General features: G+C 38.2%; 1 pseudogene; it reads right to left on the minus strand.

Moving 5' to 3' along the window:
* Positions 1-12954: 12954 nt before the first annotated feature.
* Positions 12955-13359, minus strand: LOC132681938 (mitochondrial intermembrane space import and assembly protein 40 pseudogene; annotated as a pseudogene).
* Positions 13360-13893: the final 534 nt, after the last annotated feature.

The following is a 13893-nucleotide window of genomic DNA, read 5'->3' on the forward strand; positions in this document are numbered from 1 at the left end:
TGATTCTCAAGAAGAAAATATGTATTTGGAAGCTGACTTGAAGGCCCTGATTAAGAAAACACCTACAAGGCTGACCATAAAAGGAAGTAAATTTGTCTTGGAAAAATTACATATTGAATTAAATGCCTGCATGAACAAAGGATGATGGAGATAAAAGAGTAATTAAGCTGGTGAAATAGTGTTAAAAGGTCCGTGAAAAGAATGTTTGACAGATGTGGTTGAGATTACTGTTTTCTGAGGACAGGACTCTCCACTGCATGGTTCAAATCTTGGTGGTCATTAGTTTTCTTTTGTTTGTTTTGTTTTGTTTTTCCTTTACATAGAAATTTGCAGAAAGTATCAGAAAAATAGATAATAGCTATCTAGAAAATGTTTAGTGAGGTAATACTAAGGTCAGAGGGTAAACTGAGGAGGATGGAGTTCTATTGGCTGGATATACTGATAATATCCGGAATTACATCAATAAATATATGAAGAACTAAAAACATGAGGCACGAAAAATAAAGGAGGTCAAATTTTAAATATGTAAAAGCAACTTAAATTATATAGAGGGAATTACACAATTTTTCTACAACACATAACCACTCCATCATTATGGAAATGAAGAAAAGTAACTTGAATTAAGAAAATTCTTAAATGATTATCCTGGAAGTTAGGTATACTTTCAAATTTAGGTGATTTTAAGAATTGCTGGGTGGACAGAATTTGAATGAGACCAGACTGAAGAAGGGACTGAAGGATCAAACACTAACAAGGTGAGAAAAATAAATTCTCTTCACAAATATCTAAAACCTAAAACTCTCCCTCACTTGGAAGGTAAAGCAAAACTAAAGTTTCCTGAAATGTACTACAGCAAGAAGAAAGGGTTATACTTATAGTGAGACCCAAAAACATGAAAATCTGCAAGTAGAAAGTTAATGAAAATTATACAGGACTCAAACCATAAGATTTGTTTCTGACATAATACAGGCATTACAGAAGGAATTAATAGGGTATTTAGGAAAAAAAATTACATTAAGGATCAGGATACAAGTCAAATTCCAACGGAATTTCTACTGGGGCTAGAACAGCACTCAGAGCATCAATTTTCATTGAATAAAGGCAGTTTTCTGCTTGGCTCACTAAAATGTTACAGTTCCCCATTTTCTTCATAGGAATCACCTCCCCCCCCCCCACACCATTATGAAAATAAAATACATGATATAGGTTGTGTTTTTGATGAAATGAAAGGCATCTTGGGGCACCTGGGTGGCTCAGTCAGTTAAGCGTCCAACTCTTGATATCAGCTCAGGTCATGATTTCACAATTCATGAGATCGAGCCCCTGTGCTATCAGTGCAGGCACTGTTTGGGATCTCTCCCTCTCTCTCTGTGCCCTCCCCAGCGCTGACTCTCTCACTCGCTCACTCTCTCAAAATGAATAAATAAACATGAAAAATAATGAAAGGCATCCTAATTTGCATGTGATAATATATAAGGAAGGAAAAGCTATTAAAGGCATTGGCAGGCATGCAGCAAATAAAGGAGGTGGAGAAAGAAGGTCCAATTGTTGCATTTCATGAAAAAAGACAAGCAGAACACATGTCTACAGGGAAATGGCACATCCTGCTGTCAACCCTATTTTGTGTGCAGCATTGGGTACTGGATATATTGACTCCTCTGTAACCCCTCTGGCAAACCGAGAGAAGGGAGGAAAGGAAAGAGAAAACGAGAAGGAAAAAAAAATGAGTGCATAAGAAATCTCACAGGCAAGCAACATTAGCATAAAGTTGTTTGTCAAAAAATCTGTGCATCCCTGTTTGTCTCCTTTCATCTTACACACACTCATGCACCATGCAAGATTGGCTGAGAATTGCATAGACCAGTATTCCTTGAAAGCAGGCCTTTAGGTTAGATTGAAACATGTTTTGCAAAATTCGGAAGACAGAAGAGAGGACATTATTTTCCAGCTGTAGTTATAAAAAACCACATAGGCACTAAGCAAGATAAAACTTTTAGTTTCTGGTTGAGTTGTTGCGAATCATTTGTTTCTTTGCTGAAGGTAAGGTAGACACTGGTTGTAGGTTCCTAGAAATTTAAGGACTTTCTAAACACCTAGATTTCCACCGTTCACTCATCCCGTCCTTATACTGATTGTGTAAGATTCTCTAAATATCTTACTACTTAAAATACCTCAAGTGAATCATGTTTCCAACTATAACCCCATTGATACTATACTTAGTATCAATATTTGGTAACAGACCCAAAAGTTAGGAATCTGGTATTAGTTTATGTCACCCAAGTTAGGAATGAAGTAGATACGTATGTGCGTGTTTGTGTATGCATGTGTGTTTTCCGCTAAGAGTCAGTGGAATATGATTAGTCCACAGTATTCAGTAGAAGTTAGTAGCATTCATTAGCACCTTTACTTTGGAATATAAATGAATCATCATGAGGGAATGAGCATAGTGGGGAGGAAAAAAGTGTCTAGCTTCACTTCACTGAACTGTAAGTAACTGGTTTCTGGGGAAATAGGTCTATAAATCATTTCTAAGAAATAGTTAATCTCTAGCTTCCAGGGCATATTTACCATACAATCAATTTTTTACCAAGTCTACAAGTTTTTTTTATGCCTAAATCCCAAATAATAAAGAGATGTGAAAATATTATGGAGTATTGTCTCCCACCAAATTTTAGGGGAAAAAAGTATTTCAAGAAAAATACCAAGTCCAAATTGATGTGTGAAATGAAGAATTTAAATTATAAGGGCGCCTGGGTGGCTCAGTCAGTTAAGCCTCTGATATCGGCTCAGGTCATGATCTCATGGTCCCTGAGTTCAAGCCCCATGTCGGGCTCTGTGCTGACAGCTCGGAGCCTGGTGCCTGCTTCAGATTCTATGTCTCCCTGTCTCTCTGCCCCCACCCCCTGCTTGCTCTCTGTCTCTCTCTCAAAAATGAATAAAACATCAAAAAATTAAAAAAAGAGAATTTAAATTATGTTTGATTCTCTTCTTTCAACGATCACCAGGACAGAATAAATTGTAGGATTTACCTAGAGGTCGAGTTTCATTGGTGAGTGAGAAAAAAGTGAGACAAGGGGATCAGATAATTTGCAACTGTGTACCTGTTCTTATAAGTCACAGGTATTAGTCTGCGCATAGAGAAAAAAAAAAAAAAACAGGATAATGAAAATAGTAAAGAAAAAAAAGGTATTGGGATCTATGAATATTTCATTATTCTGGTGAGATCTAGCAGTATAATTTAACAAAGCACCCTTAACAGATGACCTGATAATCAGTCAGCTGAAAAAAATGACTTGAAATAGTTAAGAGTGAAATATTTCAAAATATATTATAGATGGCATGATTTATTCATTGACAAAATTTTTAATGTGACCATGACAGAATCAATGAAGTGAGCAGAAAACATGATCACCATTTAAGTGGTTAATAAGAAAAGAATAGCAAATCCATACATATCGTTGATACCGCAATGGAAATAAACAATTTCTGAGTAAACTTTAGAATGGAGAGGATTGTGGATGGCCAGGGCAGTTGTAACTTCTATTGAATATAAGGTAAACCTAGTTGAAGTGCAGGATGGAATTCATTAAGATTGTAGTGTACATCTAGTCCTCCAGGTACAATTTTGCATGTTTTCCTATGTGTGTGAGAGTGAAAAATGCTGTTAATCCAAGGCATGATCTGTGTAGTGTTGGCTCATGAAAGTTTTAAAACAATATACTTGGCCATTAGCTTCTTGAGAATGTGCCTTACAACAGAAGTAGTATTTATTTGGGAGTAACTAAGTCTGGGTTGGATATTTTTTCAGAGATTTTCAGAAACGCTGTAACTTACATACTATTTTTCCAATTTTACAGAGGATGAAAAAAGTGCTTAAATAATATCTGCATGTGATTTAAAGTTTAAATCACAGCAGTCAATTATAGCCTAGTGGGACACCTTTAGAATGGGTTCATGGTATAACCTAATGGGTTGACAGCCCAGAAGACCACATCTATAAGAGTTAGAATTGATAACTTTTTTAAAAATAAAAAGTTCATAGTTTAAAATATTGTAGACAGTAACTTTCTTTCATTTGAAAATAGGAAGAAACACATTCGAATCCTTTCTGGGGTATGCTTATACTATTATTTCCAAAAGGATCAACAAGAACCATTAACATTCTTGCCTCTGGGGAGAGGGTATATTAGAATGTCACAGGGATCTTTATTATGTAATTTTATAATATTTTGTACTGCTTTCTGTTATTAGATGTGTGCATCACTTTGTGGTTTTTCTTAATATAATTTATTGTCAAGTTAGCTAACATACAGTGTATACAGTGTGCTCTTGGCTTCAGGAGTAGACACCCATGATTCATCACTAACATACAACACCCAGTGCTCATCCCAACAAGTGCCCTCCTCAATGCCCATCACCCATTTTCCTTCTCTCCTTCCCTGGCCATCAGCCCTCAGTTTGTTCTCTGTATTTAAGAATCTCTTAAGTTTTGGCTCCCTCTCCATTTGAAACTATTTTTTTTTTACCCTTCCCCTCCCCCTTCTGTTAAGTTTCTCAAATTTCACATATGAGTGAAAACATATGATATCTGTCTTTTTATGAGTAACTTATTTTACTTAGCATAACACTCTCCAGTTCCATCCACATCGTTGCAAATGGCAAGATTACATTTTTTCTCATTGCCAAGTAGTTTTCCATTCCATTCCATAGCACATCTTCTTTATCTATTCATCAGTGGATAGACATTTGGGCTCTTTCCATAATTTGGCTCTTGTTGATAGGGATGCTATAAACATTGAGGGACATGTGCCCCTATAAATCAGTACTCCTCTATCCTTTGGCTAAATTCCTAGTGGTGCTATTGCTGGGTCGTAGGGTAATTCTATTTTTAATTTTTTGAGAAACCTCCACACTGTTTTCCAGAGTGGCTACACCAGTTCGCATTCCCACCAACAGTGCAAGAGTGTTCCCATTTCTCTATATCCTCACCATCATCTGTTGTTTCTTAAGTTGTTAATTTTAGCCACTGACTGGTGTAAGGTGGTATCTCAATATGGTTTTGATTTGTATTTTCCTGATGATGAGCGATGTTGAGCATCATTTCATGTGTCTGTTGGCCATCTGGATGTATTCTTTAGAAAAGTGTCTATTCATGTCTTCTTCCCATTTCTTCACTGTTTCTCAGATGTTGAGTTTGGTAAGTTCTTTATAGATTTTGGATACTAACCCTTTATCTGATATTTCTTTTGCAAATATCTTCTCCCATTCTGTCTGTTGCCTTTTAGTTTTGTTGACTGTTTCCTTTGCTGTGCAGAAGCTTTCAATCTTCATGAGGTCCCAATAGTTCATTTTTGCTTTTCTTTCCCTTGCCTTTGGAGACATGTCAAGTAAAAGTTGCTGTGACTGAGGTCAAAGAGGTTGCTGCCTGTTTTCTCCTCTAGGGTTTTGATGGTTTCCTGTCTCACATTTAAGTCTTTCATCCATTTTGAGTATATTTTTATGTATGGTGTAATAAAGTGGTCCAGTTTCGTTCTTCTGTATGTTGCAGTCCAGTTCTCCCAGCACTATTTTCTAAAGAGACCGTCATTTATCCACTGGATTCTCTTTGCTTCTTTGTCAAAGATTAGTTGGCCTTACATTTGTGCATCCGATTCTGGGTTCTCTATTCTATTCCATTATGTCTGTTTTTGTGCCAATGCCATACTTTCTTGATGATTATAGCTTTGTAGTACAGGCTATGAGATTATGATGCCTCCAGCTTTGGTTTTTTCAACATTACTTTAGTTATTCAGGGTCTTCTGTAGTTCCATAAATATTTTAGGATTGTTTGTTCTAGCTCTGAAAAGAATGCCAGTGCAGTTTTGATTGGTACTGGATTGAATGTCTATATTGCTTTGGGTAGTACCAATATTTTAACAATATTTGTTCTTCCAATCCATGAGCATGGAATGTTTTTCCATTTCTTTGTGTCTTCAATTTCTTTCATAAGTTTTCAACATACAGATATCTTACCTCTTTGGTGGGTTTATTCCCAGGTATTTTATGGTTCTTGGTGCAATTGTAAATGGGATCGTTTTCTTGATTTCTCTTTCTGTCGCCTCATTATTGGGGTATAGAAATGCAACCAATTTCTGTACACTGATTTTATATCCTGTGACTTTGCTGAATTCATGGATCAATTGTGGCAGTTTTTTGGTGGAGTCTTTTGGGTTTTCCACGTAGAGTATCATGTCATCTGCAAAAGGTGAAAGTTTGACTTCTTTGCTGCTTTGGATGCCTTTTATTTCCTTTTGTTGTTTTATTGCAGAGGTTAGGACTTCCAACACTATGTTAAACAACATTGGTGAGAGTGGACATCCCTGTCATGTTCCTGATCTCAGGGGGAAAGCTCTCAGTTTTTCCCCATTGAAAATGATATTACCTGTGGGCCTTTCATATATGGCTTTTATGATGTTAAGGTGTGTCCTTTCTATTCCAAGTTTCCTGAGGGTTTTTATTAAGAAAGGATGCTGTATTTTGTCAAATGCTTTTCTGAATCTATTAACAGGATCATATGGTTCTCATCCTTTCTTGTAATGATGTGATGTATCACATTGATTGATTTGTGAATACTGAATCAGCCCTGAAGCCCAGGAATGAATCCGATCTGATCATGGTGAATAATTCCTTTAATACACTGTTGAATTCAATTTACTACAATCTTGTTGATAATTTCTGCATCCATGTCCATCAGGGATATTGGCCTATAATTCTTCTTTTTCATGGGGTCTCTGTCTGGTTTGGGAATCAAGGTAATGCTGGCTTCATATAAAGAGTTCTGAAACTTTCCTTCCACTTCTATTTTTTGGAACAGCCTGAGAATTACAAGTATTAACTCTGCTTTAAACGTCTGGTAGAATTCCTCTGGGAAGTCATCTTGTCCCGGACTCTTATTTGTTGGGAGATTTTTGATAACTGATTCATTTCTTTGCTGGTTATGTGTGTATTCATATTTTCTATTTCTTCCTGTTTGAATTTTGGTAGTGTGTGGGTGTCTACGAATTTGTTCATTTCTTCTAGATTTTCAGGTTTGTTGGCATATAATTTTTCATAGTATTCTCTAATAACTGTTTCTATTTCTGTGGTGTGGTTGTGATCTCTCCTCTTTCATTTGTGATTTTATCTATTTGGGTTCTCTCTCTTTTCTTTTTGAGAAGTCTGGCTAGGAGTTTATCAATTTTCTTTATTCTTTCAAAAACCCAGCTCTTAGATTCATTGATCTGTTCTGTTTTTCTTTTTATTCTATATTGTCTATTTCTGCTCTAATCTTTATTTTTTTCTCTCTTCTCTTCTTATGCTGGCTTTAGGGTTTCTTTGCTGGTCTGCTTCTATTTCCTTTAGATGTGAGGTTAAGTTCTGTATTTGGGATTTTTCTTCTTTCTTAAGATAGGCCTGGATTGCAATGTATTTTCCTCTTAGTACTGCCTTTACTGCGTCCCAAAGGGTTTGGACTATCGTGTTTTCATTTTCATTTGCTTCCATATATTTTTTAATTTCTTCTTTAACTACCTGGTTGACCCATTCATTCTTTAGTGGGATGTTCTTTAACCTCCATGCATTTGCAGGCTTTCCAAATTTTTTCTTGTGGTTGATTTCAAGTTTCATAGTGTTGTAATCTGAAAATGTACATGGTATGATCTCAATTATTTTATACTTATTGAGGGCTATTTTGTGACCCACTATGTGATCTATTTTGGAGAATACATCTTCTTCTGGAAGAATATATTCATCTTCTAAAGAAGTATATATATTCTGCTGCTTTGGGATGAAAAGTTCATCCCATCTGGTCCAGTGTATCATTCAAGTCCATTTGGTCCAGTGTATCATTCAAAGCCAATGTTTCTTTATTGATTTTCTGCCTAGATGATCCTTGCTATAAGTTGAGTATTAAGGTCACTTAAAATTACTGTATTAGTAAAACTGCTTATGTTTGTGATTAACTGATTTATATATTTGGGGTTCTTCTAAGTTGGGGGTATAAACATTTATAATTGCTACCTTTTATTGATGGATAGATCCCTTAATTATGACATAATGCCCCTCTTCATCTCTCGTTAGTCTTTAGTTTAAAATCTAGTTTGTCTGATATAAGTATGGCTACTCCAGCTTTCTTTTGACTTCCAGTAGCAAGATAGATGGTTCTCCATCTCCTCACTTTCAATTTGAAGGTGTCCTCAGATCTACAATGAGGCTCTGGTAGACAGCATATAGATGGATATTGTTTTTTTTATCAGTTCTGATACTCTATGTCTTCTGATTGGGGCAATTAGTCCATTTACATTCAGAGTGATTATTGAAAGATATGGATTTAGTATCATTGTGTTATCTATAGGTTTCATGATTGTGGTGATTTCTCTGGTTCTTTGTATTCTTTGCAGCATTCCACTCAGAGTCCACCTTGGGATTTCCTACAGAGCTGGTTTAGTGGTCATGAACTCCTTCAGTTTTTGTTTGTCTGGGAAAGCCTTTATCTGTCCTTCTATTCTGATGACAGTCTTGCTGGATAAACGATTCTGGCTGCATACAGCCATTTCCTATTCAGCACATTGAGTATTTCCTGCCACTCCCAAGTTTCAGTGGACAGGTCTGCTACTACCCTTATTTGCCTACCCTTGTAAGTTAAGGCCTGTTTGTCCCTAGCTGCTTTCTGAATTCTCTCTTTATCTTTGTATATTGCCAGTCTCACTATGATATGCACTGGAGTTGACCTGTTCTTGTTGGTTCTGAAGGGAGTTCTCTGTGCCTTCTGGACTTGGATGTCTGTTTCCTTCCCCAGATTAGGGAAGTTCTTAGCTATAATCTGTTCAAATTAAACCTTCTGCCCCTTTCTCTCTCTTCTTCTTCTTCTTCTAGAACTCCTATGGTATGTGTATTATTTCATTTCACTGAATCACTTAGGTCTCTAATTCTTATCTCATGGTCTATATTTTCCTTTTTCTCAGCTTCATCATTTTCCATAATTTTATCTTCTATTTCACTTATTCTCCTGTCTGCTTCCTCCATCCTTGCTGACACTGCATCTAGTTTACTTTGCATTTCATTTACAGCATTTCCTAATTTGTCATGACTATTTCTTAGGTCCTTGATCTCTGCAGTAATAGATTCTCTGCTGTCTTCTATGCATTTTTCAACCCAAGCTATTAGTCTTATGGCTATTAGTCTAAATTCTTGTTCAGATACATTGTTTATATCTGTTTTGAGCAATTCTCTGGCTGTCATTTCTTCCTGGAATCTCTTTTGAGAATTCTTCCATTTCATTATTTTGGCTAGTTTCCTGTCCTTTATGTGTTTTAATAGCTTGTTATGTGTCTTGCACCTGAGAGTACTACTATATTAAAAAGGGGTCATATATTGTCCAGGGCCTGGCCCTTGAGGAAATGTTTTTGGAGTGTGTTGCATGCTCTCTGTTGTTGCGACTCCAGTTGCTTTATCTCTGCCTCCACTCATAGGGGTGGTTTGGACCTTCCATCGGGTGTGCTTTGATTTGTTCATTGAAGTAACCCTGGAAAAAATTGAAACCAGGTGGTGGTGGACTAAGCCTTATCCCATACAAAGACAGAAATGACAGAGGCGGGGAGAAAAACAATTGACCAGGCAGAGAACAGAGAATCAGAGAAACAAACGGCTTAATCCAGAGATGGGGGAGGGAGGGGGAGGGAGGAGAGAGAGAGAGAGAGAGAGAGAGAGAGAGAGAGAGAGAGAGAGAGGATATATAAAGTAAGAACTGACCAAAAATCAAATCAGAAAATGCAAAACTGCTGGACTGTTGTCTGATGGTGCCTTGTAACCAGTGGCTGTGCTGGTTTGAAGAAGGGCCCTTCTGGTTTGGTCAGTGTCAATCTCACTCCTGTAGATATGCAGTTACCAGGCATGGAGGGGTGGGGTTAGGTGTAAGCAGGTCATGTCTTCACTGGGGGCCTGCTGTTCTGTTCCCTGAAGCCCCACCGTGTTGGTGATGGGAAGAAAAATGGAGACACCCCAGGGTGTCTGATATAAGTATGGACCGGGTGTCCCAAACCACTTTGTTCAGCCCGTCCTCACAGCGCTACAGGGGCACAAGCAGGCCAGTTTGTCCCGCTCCACAGACTCCTGCACCTCCCAGGAATTTGGCTGGGATTCAAGCCCAGATGTCTTAAAGGATCCCACTCCATGCCCCGGTTCTGGGGTAATGCCACTTCCCTAGCTGACAAAGGCCCTCTGGCTGATGCCTGCAGAGATTTTTGTCCTTGGAGCAGCAATACACCTTCCCACAGCACTAGAGAGAGGATATTGCTCTCCCAGTGTGCCTCTGAGCTCACCACTGAGCTGGGGCTGGCTTCCCCTTCCTCCTGACCCGGGCCAGGCATGCACACCAGCAGCTGGCTCCAGTCCAGAGAAAGTAGCACAATCCTAGATCATCATTCCTAAGGCTGTTTGCAAGTTAGAGACTGGCTCTCTCTCCATTTTTTCTGTTCCCCAGTTGGTGGTCCAGAGAGGTTTTTCTCTTGTCCAAATACAATCCCATACTTCAACAGCCTCTCCTTCTCTTCCTTTTGTCTCTCCACTAAAGGGGTTACCCCAGCGCTGTGCATATGGTGCCTGTTTTATCTCTCCCAATTCTCAAGCATGCACCTCAGTCTCACCAAGCTGTCTCCATGGGCCCCTGGAGATGTTTCTATCACTCTGTGGCTCGGATTCCTGGAATTCCAAGTCTTCTGGCCTCAATACTACTGTGTTTGAGAGACAAGGGAATTTTGGGCCCCCTGTGTCTCTGCCATGTTGACTCCTCCAATAGATGTGTGTATCTTGTGTGTGTATGTATGTATGGTTTATTCATTCAAAAGCACTATGTAAACATTGATTAATTTAAGTAAATACACACTTCATAAATTGATATTAAAATTTAGTTATAAAATGAAATATAGATGATTCAAGATATAGTTCTACTTTTTTCTATTAATTTTTATTCCAACAGTGATCAATTTGATTTAGTCCTCTCATACTCGAAGAATAACTCATAGTGAACTCACTTGCAATTCTCATATAAAACAAATCAAAAGTTGATAAAAAATACTTTCTAGATGATATTCCTATGTGAGCTGCCAGCACTCAGTGTGAAAGAGCATTAGTGTCATTTATGTGAAAAGTCTTTCAAGTCAATGACAGAACTGGGCCAGAAGCAATGAGAATAAATTAAGTGAAAGGATGTTCAGTGACCATCTGAAACCACAGTACAGAAGCCGCCAGTGGTCCTTTTCTCTTTTACATGGACTAACCGAAATAAAAATCTACCCTTCATATTTTTAGGAAGAAAAACTATCATATTTTTACTTTTAACCTATCAACATTGATCAAGAGAAAAATGTGTTTCATGTATTTTAGTTGATACCAATAAAAGTCTCAATCACTTTGATTACAAATGTTTGAAAATAGTGACAACCAATGCATAGAAAATGCATTGCTGAGATGGCATTCAATATACTTAAACAATTTCAATTGCAGGGTGCCTGGATGGCTCAGTTGGTTAAGCATCCAACTCTTGATTTTGGCTCAGGTCATGATTCCACAGCTTGTGGGATCAAGCCTGGCATTGGACTCCACACTGGCAGTGCAGAGCCTGCTTGGGATTCTCTCTCTGTTTCTCTCTCTGCCCTGCCCCTGCTTATGCTACTCTCTCTCTCTCAAAATAAACTTAAAAAAAAAACTTCAATTGTGTTTTATTCCACGTAAGAGTTCTAAATTTAGCATCAAAATGTATCACATATTCCCTCTCTCTATGTGTACACACGCACACACACAGAGTGACCCAACACTGAAAACGTCCATTTCAAAACTCATTTAGCTCCCTTATGCTTTCCATATACCTATGTTATTCCTTAAGAAAACCTCCTCAGAGAACTCATGTATAGGGAATTATTCTATTCCCTATTCATTGACCCCAACAAATTCATTCTAACCTTACAGTATTTCTCAAATCTGTCTATGCATTTATGCCATCGTTTTCCCTTCATCTAACTACTAGCTAGATGCTGAGTGCATATTCCCATAAACTGGATCTCTACTTTAAGTTCACAAAATTTCTACACTCTACTCTCTCTTTCCTTTATTGTTTGAGTACTCTTATCTGACATTCACTTTTTTTTCAGGTAAAAGTCACGTTTTCCTTTCAGTTGACTACTTAATTTACATCATTTCTTCTCTTGGCTGCTACTTCGGTAGCAATTAGGTCCTCACCTCTCAAGAACATGCATCTGAACAGGCTGGTACAGAGCCATTGTGAACACATACCCCAAACCAGGGCTTTTGGAATAACAAGAACAGCAAAACCAGCCTTTCTCTTCACTTAGAAAGGGGTTTTCACTCAGAGGGTCCAAAGCTCAAATTTCCAAACACAGAAAACCTGGAGCTCTATGCAAAAATGGAAACCAAAATGTATCAGAGATGAAACACAGTCAAGACAGATCTTGAGAAATAAGTATCTGATCATCTGGCCTCTTATATTGGGAATGGCCCCGCTCCAGAATTTTTAAAGGAAGATGTTTCTGTTTCTGTTTCATTTCCCAAAAGGGTAGAAAATCTACTAAAAGGAATATAATCAAATAAATCAGCTCACTCACAAGACACTCCCAAATAACGATTTTTGGTTGCTGAGCATAGTCAGCACATTATTTCAAAGTGACAAAATTCAGAGTAATCTGAGGATTCAAAACTGACAGTCACATTTGCCAATAGGTTTATGTAAGACATACATAGTTTTCCCACTGTATGTGTCAAAGGACCAAGACCCTCATCGAAAAAAGTTATTTTTCAGATTATAGTGGACAGAACAGTAGAGTTTGGAAAGGCACCTTCTCAGAGAATGAACAAAAGGCATTTTGCAAAAGGTTCACATCATTTTGCAGCAGAAGGACTGGAGTTCAGTGCCTGTGACCTTCATTAGCTTGACCCTTCCTCTTCTTTGGTTGTAGTGGCCTCAGTGGGATCTCCCTCTTGTAAAGGTTCTGCTGGCTTCTCCTTCTCCTCCTCATCTTCCTGGGGATAGAGGTCAGGGTATTTTTGCATGCATTCCTGCATGGCCCAGAAGTGATATACACGGTCTGACTCCTTGTCAGGAAGCAGGAAAAGGCCGACTTGAACTATTCCCCACAGGGGCCACTGGCCATTTCCCCAAGGCATGGGCAATTCCAATTAATGTCTCCATTTGGTAGGATCAATCCGTGCTCCTCTTATGGATCATAGCTATCTATCATTAGCCACCAGCTCGGCATTGCTCAGAGTTTCATGGTCTTCTTTGTTCACAAACATGATTTGACCCTTCCCTTCCCACAAGCAGTAAGCCATGGCTGCAGGCTGGCACTCAGACCTCCCAGCGACAGAGGTGGAGGCAGCACAGACAGCGGTGGGCTCCTGCTATCACTTCTTCTCAGGCAGGCTGGCCAGGTGGCTGAGGACTCACACCCTCCAGGCCTGCCAACTGCACACCTGCCTCAGCCTGGTACTTTTATTTTCACAGCTTAACTTACTTCACACATTTCTATGGTGTTTTTTTTTTTTTTTTCCTGCCCAAATAACTTTCACTTTTCCTCTAGCACTGGTGTATTTTCAGGATTTTTTGAAACATAAGTTGCACTGTGTCATCAACCTGTGTGATCTTGATCCCTGCCATAGTACGAGCATAGTATTCATACCTAGTATGAACAGCATCAATGAAATATTTAAAAACTTATAGTGATGACCATTTTAATGAGCCTGGACACGTTTTTTTGATACATTTCCTAAATAGTGTATTATAATGAAGCAAGAAAATGTTTTCTTTTTTCACAAATTAGTTATGACAGGCTCAAAGATATTAGGTAACATAATACACTATGTCCA

Source organism: Panthera onca, chromosome A1 (assembly GCF_046562875.1).
Source record: "Panthera onca isolate mPanOnc1 chromosome A1, mPanOnc1 haplotype 2, whole genome shotgun sequence".
Lineage (NCBI taxonomy): Eukaryota > Metazoa > Chordata > Mammalia > Carnivora > Felidae > Panthera > Panthera onca.